The sequence below is a fragment of the Mercenaria mercenaria genome, unplaced genomic scaffold, assembly GCF_021730395.1.
Source record: "Mercenaria mercenaria strain notata unplaced genomic scaffold, MADL_Memer_1 contig_538, whole genome shotgun sequence".
In the NCBI taxonomy this organism is placed as follows: Eukaryota; Metazoa; Mollusca; class Bivalvia; order Venerida; family Veneridae; genus Mercenaria; species Mercenaria mercenaria.
Genome location: NW_026463418.1, coordinates 5334 through 14030, shown reverse-complemented (window position 1 = coordinate 14030; position 8697 = coordinate 5334). Strand labels below are relative to the sequence as shown.

General features: G+C 36.8%; 1 long non-coding RNA gene across 1 annotated transcript; it reads right to left on the bottom strand.

Moving 5' to 3' along the window:
- Positions 1-564: 564 nt before the first annotated feature.
- On the bottom strand, positions 565-8466 carry LOC128554570 (uncharacterized). The gene is made up of 2 exons (XR_008369640.1): positions 7763-8466; positions 565-866 (listed from the first exon to the last, which is right to left on the bottom strand). It is a non-coding gene; the product is annotated as an uncharacterized LOC128554570 (long non-coding RNA).
- Between the last annotated feature and the right edge of the window lie 231 nt (positions 8467-8697).

The following is an 8697-nucleotide window of genomic DNA, read 5'->3' as shown; positions in this document are numbered from 1 at the left end:
TAACAAGGTTGACATCCACGGATGACACACTTCTGTAAACGAGCCATCCACGGATGACTATGTAGCTGTGTCATCCATGGATGACTCACAAGGTTGACATCCATGGATGACTCACTTTCAAGAGTGACTCAAATAATGCCTGTTATCAATTGATGTCTTAAATGTCGAGCCATACATGTATGTCTCAATTAAAGCACAGTCGGTTGATCCCTAGGTTTCATATGAATACTGAATCTGAAAATCACCTGTTACTACGATTACGATGAGTTAAAGAAAATCATTCAAATTGGTATCAAAGTGTTATTATAATTTGGAGACAAGGGGTGTTGATCAGGAAGCAAGTCTAAGAAATAATCATAGTTGATGCTATTTGGGTATCTTATATGTCGTGCTTTATACAACAAATCTTCTTTTTTGAAGTTGCAGAAACATTAGCTCAACCGGAAATAAATAGATTTGATCAGAATACTTTAACCACAGGAAGTATTGATGAAATGGAAACACATGTTCAGTGGCAAATCTAAACATGCTAATCTACCTCTTTGTATATCAAGTGAAAACCAGTTCAGTTTTTCAACTTTAATTGTTTATTATATTTACTATACAACATACTAATATTGAAGGTGTGTAAAATGTTCCTCGTATACTTTCAAATATTTGTTAACTCATCAGATCTGTCCAAATGATACTTTGAATTACTTCCATCAATCACAAGTAGATGTAATATCAAATTATAGTTTTAATTGTTTGTAATCTCTGTTTAACTGGACCACTCGTACACCCTTGTGCAAAATGCTAAATGATCACTCATTCTTCTGCCATCACAACAACTCCTCATGACTTCACCTCCGAATCCACTGCAACACCTGTATTTTTGAAAAGAAAAATGTAATGATTAATATTAGTAAATCTTATGATATAAAATCATTCATTTTTGTAGAGGTCCACTAGGCAATGCTACATGTCAAATATCTAAGCTTTAGGCCTTCTAGATCTGGTTTATTTTTTAAATTGTTTTGACGATTTTCCTATATAAATCTATGTAAAATCAAGTGACACCTGGGGCGGGGTCAATTTTGACCCTGGGGTCATGACTTGAACAAATTTAGTAGAAGTCCACTAAGCAATGCTACATGTCAAATATCTAAGCTCTAGGGCTTCTGGTTTTTGAGAAGAAGATTTTTTAAGATTTTCCTATGTAAGATCAAGTGACCCCTGGGGCGGGGTCAATTTTGACCCCGGGGTCATGATTTGAACAAACTAGGTAGAGGTCCTCTAGGCAATGCTTCACACTAAATATCTAAGCTCTAGTGCTTCTATTTTTGAGAAGAAGGTTTTTCCTTTTGGTTGCCATGGCAACCAGAGTTCTGCATGGAATTCAATTCTTTGAACATCTTTTGTAGAGCTTCACCCAAGGAACATTCCTGTGAAGTTTGGATGAAATTGGCCTAGCGGTTTATGAGGAGATGTTGTTTAAAGTAGAAGTTTACAGACGACGGACGGTGAGTGATCAGAATAGCTCACCCTGAGCCTTTGGCTCTGGTGAGCTAAACAAGAGGGCCATGAAGGCCCTGTATCGCTCACCTGACCTATTGACCTAAAGATCATCATGATTAACATTCTGACCAAGTTTCATAAAAATATGGTCATAAATGTGATCTCTAAAGTGTTAACTAGCTTTTCCTTTGATTTGACCCAGTGCCCTAGTTTCTGACCCCACATGACCCAGATTCGAACTTGACCTAAAGATCATCAAAATTAACATTCTGACCAAGTTTCATGAAGATACAGTCATAAATGTGGCCTCTACAGTGTTAACAAGCTTTTCCTTTGATTTGATCTTGTAACCTAGTTTTTGACCCTACCTGACCAGGATTTGAACTTGACCTATAGATCATCAAGGTCAACATTCTGGCCAAGTTTCATTAAGATACGGTCATAAATGTGGCCTCTACAGTGTTAACTAGCTTTTCCTTTCATTAGACCTGGTGACCTAGTTTTTGATCCTACATGACCCAGAATCAGCCTGGATCTTGAGGCCATCAAGATTAACATTCTGACCAAAATTCATGAAGATATAGTTATAAATGTGGCCTCTACAGTATTAAAAAAGCTTTTCCTTTGATTTGACCAGGTGACCTAGTTTTTGACCCCAGATGACCCAATATTAAACTTGGCCAAGATTTCATAGAGAGCAATTTTTTGACAAAGTTTCATTAAGATTGGGCCAAAACTAGAGTGTTAACAAGCTTTTCCTTTGATTTGACCTGGTGACCTAGTTTTTGACCCCAGATGACCCAATATCGAAGTCGTCTAAGATTTTATTGTGTGACCTCTAGAACTACTGTTGTCACTTGTGTGAAGTTTCATTAAACTGTGTCAAGGGGATGAGGAGAGATGGTGTGCACAAGATTGTGTCTCTGTATATAGTATAGTAACAAAAAACAAAGTCCCGTAACTCTGCAAATTTTTTTTCTGAAAGAACCTAACATGCCCCATGCACAACTACAGTTGTTACTGATCACTTGTGTGAAGTTTCATTAAATTGTGTCAAGGGGATGAGGAGAGATGGTACGCACAAGATTGTGTCTATGTATATAGTATAGTAACAAAAAACAAAGTCCCGTAACTCTGGGGGGGGGGGATGTTACAAAAACAAGAAGACCAAATGGTCCTTGGTCGCTCACCTGAGAACAGTTTGATCCAATTTAATGAGTATCTTAATACTTAAAATGCGACCACTTTTGCATAGGCAAGGTATTTGTTTGATTCGACCAGACGATCTTGTTTATGACCCATACTTGACCTCTACCTAGCTTTTAAGACAAACATTCTGATCAAATTTCAAGAAGATCCACTGAAAGATGCAACTCCTATTGCATACACAAGGTTATTCTTTGATTTGACCAGGTGACCTAGGTTTTGACCTAACATGAATCATATTTGAACTTGACCTAAATTTCATTAAAGCAAACATTTTCGTCAGATTTCATGAACATCCTACCTAAAATATAGCCACTATTGAATTAAAAAGTTTTTTTGATTTTACTGGGTGACCTAGTTCTTGACCCCAGATCACCCCTATTTGAACTCTGTCTAGATTTTATCAAAACAAACATTCTAATCAAATATCTTGAAGATCCAGTGAAAACATGCAGCCCCTATTGCATACACAAGGTTATTCTTTTATTTGACCTAGTATTTGACCCAAAATGACCCATATTTAAACTTGACCTAGATTTCATCAAAGCAAACATTTTGATCAAATTTCATGAAACACCTAAATAATGTAGCCCCTATTGCATTCACAAAATTTTTCTTTGATTTTTTTTGGGTGACCTAGTTTTTGACCAGATGACCCCATTTGTACTCCACCTAGATCTATTTTATAAAGACAAACAATCTGGAAAAAATATTCATGAATATCCAATGTAAAATGCAGCCACTATTGTATACACACGGTTTTCCTCTGATTTGACCTAACGACCTAGTTTTTGACCCCAGATTACCCATATTCGAACTTGACTTCATTTTTTTTCAAGGCAAAGATTCTGACTAAATTTTATGAATATCTATTGTAAAATGCAGCTCCTACTGCATACACAAGGTTTTTCTTTGATTTGACCATGTGATCTAGTTTTTGACCCCAGATGACCCTGTTCGAACCTGACCTAGATTTCATCCTGACAAAATTCGACTTTTTCACTGGATTTTTCAAAATTAAAACAGTTTTGAAGTACTTTCAATTTTCATATTTTAGTATTCAAGTATTTTTTAATGAATAACTGTTTTAAATGACATCTAATTTCAAAAGCGGCAGCGTGATGTTCAAAACTTTAAGAAAAACCGGAAAAAAGGGTTTATCCTTAATGTCGATATGGTCAATAGTTAAGCGTTCATAATTAATCCATTTTATTTTGAAATAATTATATTCAAAATTAATGAATGAATTGCTTTTTTTAAGCTTTCCATTCTTCAAAAAGTTTGTGTTTTAATAATTAAAGTTTAGGCCGTTAGAAAAAAACATCACTTTTTACAAAATAGCATATGGACGTTCGGCGATCAATGTTTTATCATTTCTAAAAATAGAATATCAACGGATTTGTAAACAAACACGATCTCTTGCATTTAACCGACTGAAAAATCAGATAAGTATTGATATTTTAAGTAAATAACATTTAAAACTATACAAAATCATTACTTATTCATTAACAAATCAATTACCGGACGACTAGAAAATCCCCTGATGATTTGCTAGCCGTCCGGTAACCGGACGACTAGAACGCAGGCTAGGCGTCCGGTTACCGGACGGCTAGACACTTCCTCAAATGATTGTGACCATGTTTCATGAAGAGAGCTCATAAATGTGGTCTCAAGATTGTTAACAAGCTTTTCCTTTGATTTGACTGGGTGACTTAGTTTTTGAACCCATATGACACAGTTTTTAACCTGGCCTAGAGATCATCAAGATAAACATTTTGTGCAAGTTTGTTTTGGGTTTAACGCCATTTTTTCAACAGTATTTCAGTCTTGTAACGACGGGCAGTTAACCTAACCAGTTTTTCTAGATTCTGTACCGGTACAAACCAGTTCTCCGCAAGTAACTGCCAACTTCCCTACATAAATCAGAGGTGGAGGACGAACGATCTTAGACACAATGTCTTCTATCAAATTGCTGCAGAGAAAATATGCCCCGCCTGAGGAACGAACTTATGACCCCACGATCTGTAGACCAACGCATTACCTTCTGAGCTAAGCGGGCGTATCAAAAACCTTTATATGGCTAGAAGGGCCAAAATTTTAGAGGCATTAACTCTAGAACCAATGATGGAATCTAGTCGTTTTTTGTTTTTTTTTAAAGAATTGAGATCTTATTTTGACAAGTTGTATATAAGTGTGGTTAAAATTGAATGTAAAATGTCACTTCTATCGAGTTCATAAGGTAAAATTACAAATTGGAACCTATGATTGGACCTGACATATTCATCATGGTATCTAAGATATATTGATGTGAAAAATATTTTGCAAGTTTGTATCAAATCAAAACATAAATGAAGTGACTATATGGCTGCAAAAGCAACAAGAGCTGTCTCCGTAGGATGACACATGCTCCCGATGGCACTTTGAATGAATAGTTATGGCCGTTGTTAGAGTTTAGGACCTTTGACCTACGGAGCTGGGTCTTGCGCGCGACACATCGTCTTACTGTGTCACACATTCATGCATAGTTATTTTAAAATCCATGCATGAATGACAAAGATATGGACCGGACATGCCCATCAATGCACTATCATGAAAAATGATCTTTAACGTCTAAGTGTGACCTTGACCTTTGAGCTACGGACCTGGGTCTTGCGTGTGACACGTCGTCTTACTGTGGTACACATTCATGCCAAGTTATTTGAAAATCCATCCATCGATGACAAAGATATGGACCGGACACGCCCATCAATGCACTATCCTTTAACGTCTAAGTGTGACCTTGACCTTTGAGCTACGGACCTGGGTCTTGCGCACTGCATGTCGTCTTACTGTGGTACACATTCATGCCAAGTTATTTGAAAATCCATCCATCGATGTCAAAGATATGGACCGGACACGCCCATCAATCCACTATCCTTTAACGTCTAAGTGTGACCTTAACCTTGGAGCTACGGACCTGGGTCTTGCGCACTGCACGTCGTCTTACTGTGGTACACATTCATGCCAAGTTATTTGAAAATCCATCCATCGATGACAAAGATATGGACCGGACACGCCCATCAATGCACATTCATGCCAAGTTATTTGAAAATCCATCCATCGATGACAAAGATATGGACCGGACACGAAAATTGCGGACAGACTGACAGACGGTTCAAAAACTATATGCCTCCCTTCGGAGGCATAAAAATAGCAATTCTGGCCCTTTTCTAAGGGGTCATACCTTTGCTCGCATACTCGCGAAATGCGAGTGCAAATTTCAAACTGCGAGGTGAGATTTCAGACACCAGCATTTTTTTGCGAGTGAAAAATTTTGGCTGAATAATGTGCATTTCTAACGGTCGTCTCGATCTTTCACTGTTCTTTCTTTAACAACTCGCGGTCATTGCAGCGCATTGTCATTTGCAGAACGAATTTCGAAGCACTCTTTCATCTTTCGTCGTAAACGGAAGTTTACACTTGATACATGTCCCGTGCGCATGTCCATTCAACTGCTGACAAGTACCTGCGCTAATTTTGATGACGTTTACCGCATCCGGTGGGTTTTTTGGTAATCTATAATAAGTTACTATTTACATAGCGCAGATACGATTGGCTTGACTCGTCACGTGGATGTTTGTGTTAATGTTGTAATAAAGTGACAAGTCGCGGAAAATGCAAGTTGTTTTTTCATTTAGCAAGTTAAAAAAATACCACTTGCGAAAAAATGCAAGTAGAAAATCTGGCTAAATTCGAACCCTGCTTTGGAACCAATGATAGGATCTGGCCAGTTTTCAAAACAAAGGAACCAAGATGTTATACTCACACAAATTAGGTACGAGTTTAATTAAAATCAATTGAAAAATGTGGTCTCTATCATGTTCAAAAGAAATTGTGGATGGACAACGATGACAGACGAAGGGCGATCACAAAAGTTTACCTTGTCACTAGTGACAGATGAGCTTAAAAGTTGTTCCCTTATAAAACATGAATACCATTTGTAAAGAAATAAAAATAAACTATATTCCATCAAGTTTATGATGTGAAATTTCAGCAATGGGTGATTATTGCAAATGCATTAAGTAATAAGACAGATAAGGATCAAGTGTATCAAAACATTAAATATTAAGTACAATTCTTAGCAAAAAGGGGGCGTAATTCATGAAATATTGGTGCAACAGTGATGCACCTTGTGTCATGTTAAATCAAATCCATTTTGTAATGACTTGAGATATAGTGAAAATGCATCGAAATTAACCTTTAAATCTAAGTTAAAGTGGCATAATTCATGAAAAATTGGTGCTAGAGTTATGAACCTTGTGTCATATGATGTGGGTGATAAGGTGGAACAACTATTTTAAGTTTGAATCAAATCCATTCAGTAATAACAAGAGTTAGTGAAAGTGCATCAAAACTTTAACCTAAAATTATAAGTAAAAAGGAGGGATAATTCATGAAATAATGGTGCAAGAGTTATGGTCATTGTGTAATATGATCTGACTGATGATGTTGAACAACTATTTTAAGTTTGAATCAAATCCATTTAGTAATAACTGAGATAAAGTGAAAATGCACCAAAACTTTAACCTGAAATTCTAAGTAAAAAGGGGGGATAATTCATGATATATTGGTGCAAGAGTAATATGACCCTTGTGCCATATTTTGTGGGTGATGATGAGGAACAACTATTTTAACTGTGAAGTAAATCCATCAAGTAATAACAAAGATAAAGAGAAAGTGCATCAAAACTTTAACCAAAGTGCGGACGCGGAAGGACCCGACGCCGGGTCGAGTAGGATAGCTCTCCATACTTCGTATAGTCGAGCTAAAAATAACTAGTTTATATCCCTGAACTGGACACGAAACAGACCCTGTTAACTGTTGACCTCTAACTGTGACATTGTCCTTGGAGCTAGGGGTCTGAATCTTGCACATGACACATCATCTCATTAATTATGGTGAACACTTATGCCAAGTTATTTCAAAATCCACGGGTGTTCACATAATACGCCCCGCTCTTCCAGAGACGGGCGTATAAAAAGCTAAAAACATAACACAAATTATGTCAGGCCCTATTTACCATAGAATAGTTTATGCTGCCAGGCCATCAATCTTTGCGAGAGCACCTGTGACCTATCAAAAGTTCAGTCTTCATACACTGGCTGTAACATCTTTTCCTGAAAACACAAGCCAACAAATAACATTAAAAATAGAAGTACAACAACAGTAATAAACAAGAGCTGTCAGTGGACAGCGCGCTCAACTATTCTCAGTGCTTAATAGTATAATATAAGCTATGAGTAAAACTATAACATTACAACAAGCATATTCTAAGTCTAAAAGGGGCCATAATTCAGTCAAAATGCTTGATAGAGTTGCCTCCTCCTTTTTGCAGACTGGGGTCATGATGGTAAACAAGTATGCAAAATATCAAAGCAATATCTCAATGGACTTTGAAAATATTTGGGGTGGTACGCAAACTTTAACATTTATTCTAAGTCGAAAAGGGACCATAATTCAGTCAAAATGCTTGATAGAGTTGCCTCCTCCTTTTTACAGACTGGGGTCATGATGGTTAACAAGTATGCAAAATATCAAAGTAATATCTCAATGGACTTTGAAAATATTTGGGGTGGTACGCAAACTTTAACATTTATTCTAAGTCGAAAAGGGGCCATAATTCAGTCAAAATGCTTGATAGAGTTGCCTCCTCCTTTTTACAGACTGGGGTCATGATGGTAAACAAGTATGCAAAATATCAAAGCAATATCTCAATGGACTGTGAAAATATTTGGGGTGGTACGCAAAACTTTTAACATTTATTTCAAGTCAAAAAGGGGCCATAATTCATGAAAATGCTTGATAGAGTTGCCTCCTCCTTTTTACAGACTGGGTTCATGATGGTAAACAAGTATGCAAAATATCAAAGCAATATCTCAATGGACTTTGAAAATATTTGGGGTGGTACGCAAACTTTAACATTTATTCCAAGTCGAAAAGGGGCCATAATTCAGT